The sequence below is a fragment of the Acinonyx jubatus genome, chromosome B2 (genome assembly GCF_027475565.1).
Source record: "Acinonyx jubatus isolate Ajub_Pintada_27869175 chromosome B2, VMU_Ajub_asm_v1.0, whole genome shotgun sequence".
NCBI lineage: Eukaryota > Metazoa > Chordata > Mammalia > Carnivora > Felidae > Acinonyx > Acinonyx jubatus.
The window spans coordinates 105,382,256-105,395,662 of NC_069385.1; the positions used below are offsets into that span (position 1 = coordinate 105,382,256).

Sequence of the window (13,407 nt, forward strand, 5' to 3'; positions counted from 1 at the left end):
AAACTAACCACAATTAACTTTCCAAGCCTTCTCCTGGATGCTGCAAGCCTTCAATAGATTCCAGAGTTCCAAAATAGTTACCTCAGGTAGATTCTGCCAGTGCAATTGCGGTCTAGGTGGGGAGATAGATTCTTGGCGCTTCCTCGTCCCATCTTCCCAGAATCCTCCTCGGTTTGTCTTTTTAACATGACCCACATATAAATCCATGGGATTTTTTTCCCATGGATATTTGTGATGTCTCCTAAATTACCGTGTATTAGTGCTTTGTATTAGTGCTTTGAAAGTGAAGAAGGCATCTGAGAATATTTGTGAAACAGAATGTTAAGACGGTACTCTGCTAAGAATAGTTCCTCATATCATAAAATGAAATGTTAGACTATCCAATTTACTGTTTCCTTCTGGACAATTTAATTGGGCCAAATAGCTCTAAAGCAAATGGGTAAAACATTTTTTAATCATTATGAAAGATATGTGTCATTATAATGGAAAAACAAAAGAGTAGAAGGAAGAAATATTTATACTTCCTTGCATCAGAGAAAGCTGCCATTAGTGATTAAAAGCCAAGATATAATAATGATGGTATTTTGAGCAGGGGATCAGTGACTCTTGATTAATTTTATTTTATTAAAATTTTATTATAGTACATTTCCCATTATTTTTAACCCTGCATATAGCAAGCATTTTTGCATGTTATCATAAACAAAAGTAGTTTTTAACAAGTTGATATAAACAAAAAGTTTTTTTCCCCTTCCCTTCTATTTTTTAGTCATTTTCTTCCATAGTCTCTCTTTATAATAAAGTAGAAAACAAACAAACAAACAAAGAACAACTACCTTTGTGTAAAAAGGATTTTCCACCCAAGCAACAGCTCTATGACTTTGGACAAGTCCATTCACCTCTATGATATAAATTGTCCTACCTGTAAAATGAGCTAGTTAAATTAGACGGGCTCATTATCTGGTTCTGGTATCCCACTCTTTCTATGCATCCACCTCTCTTTTCTGTTCTCTTCTTGACCCAGACTAGTTCATGCTATGGTTCCTGAGTGAGCAAGCTGTCTCCTGGAGCTGTTATGAGACATCCATCTCTCATTCTAAGCCCTTCCCCAGAAGCCTGTAAACAATATATCTGAGCTGCCCAGGACACAGTCCTCTCACAGAGCCTGGAAGTTGACTTCTTTTGATAACCTCTGCCTGGTGGAGATAAAAATGAAAGACGGTGCTTGATGGCTTGCATGATTAGTATGGCAGCAACCTCATCTAAATCTCAGATATACTTTCCAGGTCCTTCCTGGATTAGTGGGAATTCTAGTTGATAAACCCCAGGGCCAACTGCACATGCACGAAATCCCAAAATAGCAATGCCTAATGCACATTTGATCCTGATGCAAGAGGACAGTTTCTAGCAGTTCTCTGAAAGCTATAGAAAGGGAATTGATAATAAATTCAATAGAGGAACCTACCTTTGATGACTGGGACAGCTATAAGGGGTAAAGAAATTTTGAATAGTTTGAGGAGGTAAAGAAAGAAAGCAGCAAGGCTTCTGCTGAGCATTGGTTAGTAAGTTTCAAGGGGGCAGTGTGACTTACGGGGAAGAAGTAGAAATGACTGGACAATTTTTGAAGTCATAACTCTAATGAGAGATGAGGCTCACTGAAGGAGACATAGGCACAGCTCCAAGGGGTGCAGTCAAGATCTTTACTAGGTGTGGTAATGATTGTGAACAGACAACATCAGAGTGGAGCCAGCCTTCCAAAGGAAGGGAAGGGAAGGCGAGACTCATTTGACTAATGGGTGCTTTGGACAGACACAAGATTCACTTAAGTTTCATCTTTTACTATGGTGGGGAACTCCCAAGGGAAAATCTGGGTAAGCGTGTTAAGAAAACGAATATGTGGGCCCCAAATCAAAATGAAATGGAAATGAGTACACAAATATGGTATTTGGCCAAAGAACCAAGAACACCTATGTATCAGACCATAGCCATATTTTTCTTTAAGAGCCCTGAAGGACATACAATAATAAGAAACATTTATATATCATTTTGTGCTAAGCATTGTTCTAAGCACCTTGGATTTGTTAGCTTATTTAGCCTTCACAACCAATGTTATGTAAAGAGAAGTCTAGCATATCAGGTGAATCATCCACTTGGGAGTCAAAGCAAACTTAAATGGCAGCAGACCATGAGGCAGAGAGGAAATACGGAAAAGTCACTGGGAAATTGGAAGGGACAAAAATAAAGAGAAATAGAAAGTATCTTAACTAATTCTCTGGTTATTTGCTCATTAATGTATTCATTCAATGTTTACTGGCATTTGTTATAGGGTATGCCAATGCTCAGCTCTAACAATAATACCAAGTTATTTTATTTTATTTTATTTAAAAATTTTTTTAATGTTTATTTAATTTTGAGAGAGAGAGAGCGCGCGCGTGCGCGCGCGAGAGAGAAAGACAGAGAGAGAGAGAGAGAGAGAGTGGGAGAGGGGCAGAAAGAGGGAGGGAGATACAGAATCCCAAGCATGTTCCAGGCTTCGAGCTGTCAGCACAGAGCCCATTGCAGGGCTTGAACTCACAAACTGAGATCATGACCTGAGCCAAAGTCAGACACTCAACCGACTGAGCCACCCAGGTGCCCTGAAAACTGATTTTTTTTAAAGCAAGAAAATGAGAAACATAAAATTCAGGATGGAGGTTATCTCAATGCAGGGAGGTAGGAAGATGGGATAGGGAAAGAACATAGAGAGATGAAGTTATTGACAATATTCTAATTCTTGGCCTGGATGGGATGTTCGTGGAAGTTCATTATAAAAACATTCCAAATAATCAAATTCAAGGGAACAGATAAAATGAAAGAGGATTACTGACATGGTTTCATGAGCCAAAGATTACAAATGTTTTAATTTGGTGGGTCTGACAATTTAATTTGGTGGGTCTGACAAGACAATGAAATAGAATATTTACTGAGCTCCTAGTGGGAACTGAAATTATGCTCTAGATTTATTCTGCAATCACAAGCATGTCCAAACTATTGGTGAGTTTCAGCTACAAAGGTTTGTTTCTTGCTCAACTATAGCTCAGCAGAAGGTCTTTGCTCAGGGACCCAGGTTGAGAGAACAAGCAACACCCTGGATGTTGGTATTTATCATACGTTTTGATCTCTCTACCATGCAATAGACTCTCAGCATTTTCTCCTTTGATTTCTATTCCTGAGTTCAGTGAAGGGAAAGAAAGAAGTTGAGAAGGACCAATTGTGAGGAATACCAAACACAATACCAAATGAGATGTTAGAGTTCAATACTTAGGTTGAAATGCTACTAGATGTGAAATTTTCCATTTCCAACAATATTATATATATATGATATATGATATATATCATCCCCATTTGCATCGAGGCTTCAGTTACCATAGTACATTCAGAATTTCTAGCTCTGGTCATGCTCACTAAAAGGATTCTTAACTGGGAGTTCCCATTAAATGCAATCAAAATGATCCTTAATTCTTATTCATGAAATTTGAGCTTTCTCAGGTAATTCTATTTTGTCTAAATGTTTCTTGACAGTTCGTCAAATCAATTAATAACCCACTAACCTTGACAGTTCATCAAATCAATTAATAACCCACTAACCTTGACAGTTCATCAAATCAATTAATAACCCACTAAAGCCAGGTGCACTTGAGTTTTTAGGATTTCAAGTTAGTTTAGAGATCTCTCGATACAGGTAATTGAAGAAGTATTGCTCAGTTTTTCCTCAGCCAGATTTATTCTCTGATAAATGTGCACAATTAGGGTTTTCTTTTTCATTTTTTAAAATTTTTATTTATTTATTTATTTTGAGAGAGAGAGAGAGAGAGAGAGAGAGAGAGCACATGCAAGCAGGGGAGGGTCAGAGAGAGAGGGAGAAAGAATCCCAAGCAGATTCCATGCTGTCAGTGCAGAGCCCAATGCTGGGCTCGATCTCACAAACCATGAGATCGTGACCTGAGCCCAAATCAAGAGTAGGATGCTTAACCGACTGAGCCACTCAGGCACTCCTAGGGTTAAAAACAAAACAACAGCAACAACAAAAACTTAGTAGGACTCCCTTTCACTCATTCCCTAATTGATCCATTCACGATGTTTCTGATTGTCAGATTCTGGTTACCTAATGATGACTGCCAATTACTGTTCAATCACGTATTCAACAAACATTTTCACTCATCTTTTCTAGAAAGTACAGGTATAAAACAATTTATAGTAGCATGGCACTTAGTAGGTGCTCAAATAGGTGTTAATGTTATTACTAAGTACATTTGGGATTGTATTTAGAAATATCACCACTGACCACTGTTACAATGGATTTTGCAAACTTCCCCACTCCAGCATTGTAACCTTTTCTCCTTAAGTAGCAGAAATTGCATACTAAAACAAAAAGAGTCACACATGATTCGGTCTTGAGATTGGGAAGAGTGGCTAGGAAAAAGTCCCTGGAGGATTTGTTTCCAATTCCCCTTCCTCCCAAGTCGCCCACCTGCTAAGGTCAGGTGGTGCCCCAGGAAAACAGTCATGCACTGATGTGGATGGAGAAGTCTCTTAAAAAGTCTCTGCCAAAGTTTAAGGGAGTGGTTCTTCTGGCTGTCATACAAATTCCTTCTCTTTTGAAATATTGTCTTTTCATCCTGCACATTGGCGAGTCTAAGATGCAAAAGGAAAATGTTCCTAAATGACTTCAAAATAGATTTTCAGATGCCTATTTTGAAAATGTCTGCCTTTCCTTTCCCACTTCCAAGGCTCCCTATCTCGGGGACAAGAGCCTGATACCTATGCTTTGTCTAACTCCCCCACCCTGACCTAATGTGCAACCCCCTGGAGTACTCTTCTGCAACCCTCCCATGCGAAGTTATTTATCTTCCTTCATAGTCAACTCAATCTATTTATGGAGAATACTCCCCCAAGCTCTGTTGATAATCTTTTCCAGTGCTGAATTATTCCTGTAATCACAAAGTTTTAAAAAATACCTTAGATTGCTCATTTAGCTGCAATCACCCTTCACTCTTCTTAGAACCCTTCTATGTCCTCCCATTGCTCTTGAGCTAAAGTCTAAAGTCTTTAATATGGCCTTGGGGGCCCTGCATGATTTAGCTTCTGTCTCCCTGTCCAGCCTCTCTTGCGGCCCCTTGTACACTACCACTGCTTGTCCCCTTCATTCTCAAGGCTCTAGAATATTTCCTCCTCTTGCAGTTACCTGTTTCTCGACCCCATAAGTAATCCCTGTCCTTATTCGGTCTCTTCTTGGTAAATTACCAAGGAGCTCAATTGCTGGCTCTTATGGTAGGAATATGTTTAGTTTTATAAGAAACTGCCAAATTAGGGGCGCCTTGGTGGCTTAGTCGGTTGAACGTCCGACTTCGGCTCAGGTCATGATCTCTTGGTTCGTGGGTTCCAGCCCCATGTCGGGCTCTGTGCTGACAGCTCAGAGCCTGGAGCCTGCTTCGGATTCTGTGTCTCCTCCTCTCTCTGCCCCTCCCCTGCTCATGCTCTGTCTCTCTGTCTCTCAATAATAAATAAACGTTAAAACAAAAAAATTTAGAAAGAAACTGCCAAACTGTTTTCCAAAGTGCCTGTACTGTTGTGCATTTCCACCAGCAATGAATGAGAATTCCTACTGCTCCAAACCACCATTTGGTGTTATCAGTGTTCTGAATTCATACCATTGTTGTAGGTGTGCAGTGGTATTTCATTGTCGTTTTTAATTTGCATTTTACTCTGATGACTATTATGTGGAGCACGCTTTCAAAAGCTTTTTTTTTTTTTTTTGCATCTGTATATCTTCCTTGGTGAGGTGGCTGTTGAGATCGTTGGTGTATTTTTAGCTGATGGAATGGGAAAAGATATTTGCAAATGACATATCAGATAAAGGATTAGTATCTAAAACCTAGGAAGAACTTACCAAACTCAACACCCAGAGAACAAATCACCCGGTGAAGAAATGGGCAGAAGACGTGAATAGACACTTTTCCAAAGAAGACATCCAGATGGCTTACAGACACATGCAAAGATGCTCAACATCACTCATCATCAGGGAAATACAAACCCAATACATCCAAAGGACACAAAAATGATGATTTGAAGGGGCACATGCCACCCATGTTCATAGCAGTGCTATCCACAATAGGCAAATTATGGAAAGAGCCCAAATGTCCATTGAATGATGAATGAATAAAGACGTGGTGTATATATAGAATGGAATACTACTCGACGATCAAAAAAAAAAAAAATGAAATCTCGACATTTGCAACAACATGGATGGAACTAGAATGCATTTTGCTAAGCAAAATAAGTCAGTGAGAAAAGACACACAACATGATTTCACTCATACGTGGAAATTAAGAAACACAGCAGATGAACATAGAGAAAGAGGAGGAAACATGAGATGAAAACAGAGAGGGAGGCAAACCATAAGAGACTCTTAAATACAGAGAACAAACTGAGGGTTGCTGGAGGGGAGGTGGGTTGGGGGATGGGTTAAATGTGTAATGGGCATTAAGGAAGGCACTTTTAGGGATGAGCCCTGGGTGTCATATGTAAGAGATGAATCACTGGGTTCTACTCCTGAAGCCAAGACCACACTGTATGTCAACTAACTTGATTTAAATAACAATAAGAAGAAGAACTTTGAACTACTTTTATTTATTTAAATACATTTTTTAATGTTTATTTATTTTTGAGAAAGAGAGACAAAGCATGAGCAGGGGAAGAACGGAGACAGAGGGAGACACAGAATCTGAAGCAAACTCTAGGCTCTGAGCTGACAGCACAGAGCCGGATGCGGGGCTCGAACCCACGAACCGTGAGATCATGACCTGAGCTGAAGTCAGCCACTTAACCAACTGAGCCAACCAGGCATCCTTTGGCCTACTTTTAAATTGGATTGTTTATTTTCCTACTGGTGAGTTTTAAGAAGGCTTTGTATATTTTGGAAAGCAGTACTTTATCAGATGTATTTTTTGCAAACATTCCCTCCCAGTCTGTGACTTGTCTTCTCATTCTCTTGCTGTAGCTCTTGATGTAGTCTTTCACAGAGCAGAAGCTTCTAATTTTAATGAATTCCAGCTCATCAATGATTTCTTTCATGGATCATGCCTTTGGTGTTATATCTAAAAATTCATCCTCAAAGCCAAGGTCCTCTAGATTTCCTCCTATATTATCTTCTAAGTCTTCTAATATCTTCTTTTATTTTCAGTTGAGGAAACTGAGAGGCAGAGAAGTAAAATGACTTTTCTGGTCGCTTAGTAGCTCAGGACAGAAAGGTCAAAATCATTGTGTCCTGAATCTCCATGCTGTACCTCTCTCACAGTTTACCTTGATGTCTCCCTGACTCAGCAACTTACCTGTGATGTAGTCCACATAATTTTTCTAAACTTAACAGTCCTTTTCTAGGCACACAGCCTTCCAGTGTGAGCCAACTGAGGTTGGTCTTGTAAAGCTCCTTAGCCCGTGTTAGTTACCCATCTCCTTACACAGCAAGTCAGCAGCTGTGGTGGATGCTGGATTGTGTCACCCAAGTCCCTCATTAACAAAGGACTCTTTCCCCAGCTGCTTGGTACATGGTCCACAGAGCCTTCAGCTATCAGTCTTCTGCAGAATTACTTAAAAAAGGTCATTCTACCCAAATTGAAGACCACTTTCCTGAGTCAGTCTGTATCTAATGACTAGTTAATATGGAGATACAAGTGCTTGGCCTCTTGGCCCAACTCTGCACAACTGTATAGGTCATCCAAGATTCAGAGCATCCAAGGAGTCAACTGGGGCTTTGTCAAGACTGACTCATAAGCTTTCCCTTTTCTTCCACAGGTATTAATATCAAGAGCTATCTGTAATACAGTTCCTGTGTGTTTCTCTGGCTCAGCGTCGGCTTCCTGGGAACTTGGACCATGACAGTTGGTGCCAAGAGTGGTTTCCGAAATCAGTTGCTAAGATGAGATTTTGGAGCTGGATCACTTGCTGCTCGTTTGGCAATGAGGACCTCCACCAACCACAGGATAGCATCTGGCATGAGATAGCAGTGCACCTGCTAATATGTACACCAGAGGTAAACTGGAAAGGTATTCTTATAGAAGAGAATGTTCTAGCAGTTTTGAGACATAGGGGAAAGAAAAGTTATTCTATGAACAGTAAAACTGGGTAGCTGTTGCTAAGCACAATGGACAGTTTGGAAACTAGGTAATGAAAGGCTGTGAGGGATTAATTGACAAGTAAAGGCTAAGTGTTCTGGATTCCTAGGTGTCTCAGTCAGTTAAGCATCCAACTCTTATTTCAGCCCGGTTATGATCCCAGGGTCATGGGATCGGGTCCTGTGTTGGGCTCCACACTGAGCACGGATCCTGCTTGAGATTCTCTCTCTCTCTCCCTCTCTCTCTCTCTCTCTCTCTCTCTGCCCCTCTCCCCCACTCACACACTCTCTCTCTCAAATAATTTTTTTAAAAAAAGAAATAAAAGGTAAGTTTGCAAGTCAAAGGGTTTTCTTGGTAGCATTAAGAGAGGTGCTGATGAGAGGGGCACCAGCATTATTAAGAAGCTCAGTAGTGGCCATGATCTGTACTGCAGAGTTGTTATAAGAGATGCCACTATAGAGCTGGACTGCCTGACAGCAATAGGGATAATAGGATCCCAGAACAATAGCTGCAGGTAGTGTTACTTAACCCTAGGAAGCCAGGTGGATAGAATTTATCATAATGAAAGGCAAGGACAGAGAAACAGCCTGTTTGATCAGACCCACAGAGAATGATGGAATTAGTTAACACAACTTCGCATCACTAGGATCAAAATAGATGGTCAGACGACAAGGAACCTATGCGGTCTACGGGATCAAAAGCTATCAAAGGTGTATGATTAGGATGCTGAGGGCAGCTGCCCCAACACAAAGTCATGACTTCTCACCCGGTTTCACATATAAGCCCGTTTTCAAACCCAGAACCCACTGACTGAAGGGTAGGTTGTGTACCCAGGAGGAAGGATTCCATAACACCATAATACGTTAACAGAGAATTATTCCTCCAGTACTCCCCCAAGTGAATCTATACACATTTACTCAGGGAACCATATGTTAGGGAAAAGGGAATAGTGAACACTTGAGAGTATTGGATGCTGGGTCTCAATTAACACTGATGTACAGAGATTCGAAGCCTCAACTTGGGCTCTTTATTAGAGTAGGGCATAGGACACCTGGTGATAAATGGAGCTCAGGCTTATGTCTGGATTGCAGTGTGTCCACTGGGTCTGTGGACTCGTCCAGTGGTCCCCTAATCAGTCTTTGAATGGATAGTCGGAGGAGACATATTTGGTAACAGGCACAATCTTGACATTGGCCTCTTAGCTGGTGGGATATGTGCTACTGTAGCAGAGAAAACTGGGTGGGAGCCTCTGGAGTTGCACCTCTACTCTCCTGCCAAGGTAGCAAGTAAAAAAAAAAAAATCCTGGAGGAATGAAAGAAGTTAGTACCACTCCTGAAATTCTTTCCCATCCTATCTCCTTTTAATTTATTAGCATGAGCCCTGAAAAAACCAGATGGATCCTGTAGGATGACTATAGATATTTCAAGCTCAGGCAAGTTCTGGTGTCCATTGCACCTGCTGGCCCTGAGGTATCCCTTTTAGAGCAGATTAGCATAGCCTCGGATTCATGGTATGCGGCCACTGATCTGGCCAATCCATTCTTTTGTTATCTCTATCAGAGAAAAAGATATCTGGATTCACTTCAGACAGAAACCTGTATGCATTTACAGTCTTATGCTAAGGCTATGTTAACTCTCGGAGACTTGGACATTCTACACAACATCTATTGGTTCATTATATGGATAGAATCGTGCTATTCAGACTAGATGAAAAAGTAGTGACTGGTTCATGGAAGCCCCATGTGCTTCCGGATGTAGTAAAAAACTCATATGGGGTCCCATATGAGTAAAAAATTTAGGTGTTCAGATCATCTCTGCAGAAAAGGGTAAATGATTTCATCTTGCACCTCCAAATAGAAAGAAGGGCACTCAACACATGGTGGACCTCTTGAAATTCTGGAGGCTGCACATTCCGCATCTAAGAATATTGCTGCAGCCCAAATACCTAGGGAAACAGAAAGTTGCCAATATTGATTAGGGCCTGCAGCAGATTAAGGCTTCTGTGCATTATTTGACACTGGCCTTTGGCCTAATGACCTAATAGACCAGTGATATTATGTAAATTAAAAATAAATAAATAAATAAATAAATAAAGGAGTACTCGGGGCGGAGGGGGCGGGGGGGGGGGGAAGAAGTATCTTTAGTGGTGGGAAAAGACTCCATGTAAAGAGTATGCTAAGCTCCAAAGACGAGACAAATCACAATACAGACCCTAGGGTTCTGGAATAAGACCACACAAACTTTAATAAACAATTATACGCCTTTTGAAAGAAAGCTCCTGGCATGCTATTGAGTCATGGAAGAGGTGGAATGATTGATCATGAGAAATCTAATGACCACGGAGTCACAGCTGTCCATCATGAGCAGGGTTCTATCCGACCCACCAAGTCATGTCGTTGGACAGATCCAGCAAGCATCTATTGCAAGATGAAAGCAGCACATGAAGAATTGGGTGGGAGCAGGGCAGAGGACACAAGCAAGTTCCCTAAGCAAGTGGCCCGGACACCCATGTCATCCATCCAACAGAATCCCTCTCTCTTAGTTCACACCTCTGACCATATAGAGTATCCCTAACAACCAGCTGGTGGATGAGGCAAAACTCTGAGCTGGATTCTAGGATGGGGTGGCTATATATGCAGGTTTAAGCCACAATTCTAGCAGGGATAATTAACCTTGATAATCAGGAGGAAGTATGGCTTCTGTTACACAATGGCGGCAAAGAGAACCCTGTTTGTAACCCAAGTAATTCACTTGGGTTCCTCCTGGTTCCTCTTGATACTCCCTTGTCCGATAAGAAATGCGTGCAGCAATCACATAAAGGCGGGGTAACCAGGGGTGAGATTCCTTGGGGATGATGATATGGGCAAAGCCACAAGGTAAGTCACCAGGACTCCAAGTACTAGACAAGAGGGGGGGGCATCTACAATGGTTGAAGAGGAAAGAGATAATGGGTATAAGCAGTTACCCTGAAACCAGCTGCAGTGTTTCGGGCTAACCTTCCTGTGTAAGTTTTCCTTGAGAGAAGCTTCCCCCCCTACAAACTGACCCCAGAAGCCGAGAGGAGTTGCTTCCAGAACTTAAAGTAGTGGATCCAAGTGGGATGAGGGAAAGACCAGCATAGGCTGTGGCGCATTGCCTAGATCTCCTTTCAGCCCTGTAGGGCTTTATTCCTCCACCTGCTGAGAATTACCGCGTGCAGATACCCTCAACTGTCAGCCCTTTGTAATATTTGCCTTGGCTCAAGAGGGTTGCCTTGCCCAAGGCCACATGCCCCCTTTCTGCAGCAGCCCACATCCAAAGACTGAAGGGTAGTGGTCTTCAGTGGTTCAGTGAAGAATATTGGTTTCTCAGTGATTGCTGTGTCCTCAAAACACAGGAATTACTTTGCACATGGTAGTGTATTCATGCATTTCTGTTTATTTGAACTGGAAGCTAGTAAGGAATGAGTTTCTGAAGACTTTAAGGTTAATAAGATGCTACCCGGTCTGGCAGGGAAGGCTCTGGGCTCGGAGCTGGTCTCGGGGAAGGATAAGTTGAGGCTAAGGAATCTAATGAGCCTGCTTCTGCCTACCAACAGCCTTCAAATCCATTCCCCTTCCCTCCGAAACCTTACAGCTCTTGCAAAACATGCCATGAAGTGTAGTAATTTAGTATCATTTGACTTTGCTCACTCTTGTCATTTGTGATCATCTTGGTCCATAAAAGCCTATCACCTCTTTCAGTAAAAGGACACGTTTTTGAACCTCTCTATTTTCTACAGCACCAGGCACAGCTCTGAGAACTTAGGACACGCGTATTTGCCAATCAGCTGACCCCTAACCCAGCCGATGGGCACAGATTTTATCTGGTGGCAAAGTTTTAATGGTGGCCAAGTGGATTTCACTTTAATTTGTTGGGTATCTGTCACGTGGAAGAACACTGGGGGAGAATGGCGTCACCAGTGAAGGGAGAAACAAAACAACACTGTGATCCTAAAGTCGGCACACTTTTCTTGGTCCCTATCTGCCTGTTTGAATTTCATCACAGGGAGTAATAGATTTCTTTGTTTCCATTCTAGGTCTGGAGTGAATTAGCACTAATGTTTTTGTTTGTTTGTTTGTTTAGTTAGCAGAACTGCCTTCCATATTCCTGGAATCATGAGATCTTGGAAGAACATACTCAACTGAAAGAAAAAAAAATAAAGAAGACTTTCTCATCTACTTGCTTCCCAGATTTTTGAAACGGATCCAATGCATAATCTTTGGTGGTAGTGGTTGTTAAAATGGCTGGTGGACGCAAAGAAGGATGACGGGAAATTTTGGAGTCAAAACTCTGGAATTCTCTGTGTTTTCTGGTGGCAGACGTTTCATGTACTAGTCAGTTCACTTAAAATTTGCATCAAAGACTATAACCTGACAATATGAGAATTATACTTTTTTTTCCCATTTTGCTTTGCATTTTAAGGCCATCCCAAGCCCAATGGCATTTTCCTGTTACATTTTGCTGGTGGTGTCACCATAAGATATATTAAAACGAATGAGATGTAGCTTGCCTGAACCTCTAGGCTTGTCAGCTAAGGAAACAATATTTTTGAGTGATTAAATGAAATAAACTAAAGAACAAGCAACTAATACCTACATTTCTCTAAATTCCCAAGGCCAAAAGAAACACCTGGACCCTGGATTTTAAAAGATAAAATTTTGGGGGCACCTGGGTGGCTCAGTCGGTTGGGTGTAGGACTCTTGATTTTGGCTCAGGTCATGATCCCAGGATTGTGGAATTGAGCCCCGTGTCAGGCTTAGCCCTGAGCATATAGCCTACTTGAGATTTTCTCTCTCCCTCTGTCCCTCTCCCCTGTTTCAAATTAAAAAACAATTTAAAAAAAGATAAAATCTTTTGTTCATCAACATTTTGTTTTGCTATGTGCCTCTAAGAAGGCAGGCCTTGTATTTAGATTTCACTTTATTGTGGGAGAAACTATGGGATCAAAAATTCTGGGTTCAAGGGGAGCCTGGATGGCTCAGTCGGTTAAGCGTCTGATTTTGGTTCAGGTCATGATCTCATGGGTCATGGGTTCGAGCCCTGCATCGGACTCTGTGCTGACAGCTCAGAGCCTGGAGCCTGCTTCGGATTCTGTGTTTCCCTCTCTCTCTGTCTGCCCCTTCCCCACTCGTGCTCTGTCTCTCTCTCAAAAATAAACATTAAAAAAACTTCTGGGTTCAAGTCATACTTCTAGGTACTACATATATAACTCTGGTTGTGTATTCCCTTATTAGCT

The 13,407-nt window shown here is 41.5% G+C and overlaps 1 long non-coding RNA gene across 1 annotated transcript; it reads left to right on the top strand.

Moving 5' to 3' along the window:
• Nucleotides 1-5,422: 5,422 nt before the first annotated feature.
• LOC113598521 (uncharacterized) lies at nt 5,423-13,181 on the top strand. Its single transcript, XR_003419146.2, has 3 exons — nt 5,423-6,925; nt 7,831-8,068; nt 12,255-13,181. It is a non-coding gene; the product is annotated as an uncharacterized LOC113598521 (long non-coding RNA).
• The last annotated feature ends 226 nt before the right edge of the window (nt 13,182-13,407 follow it).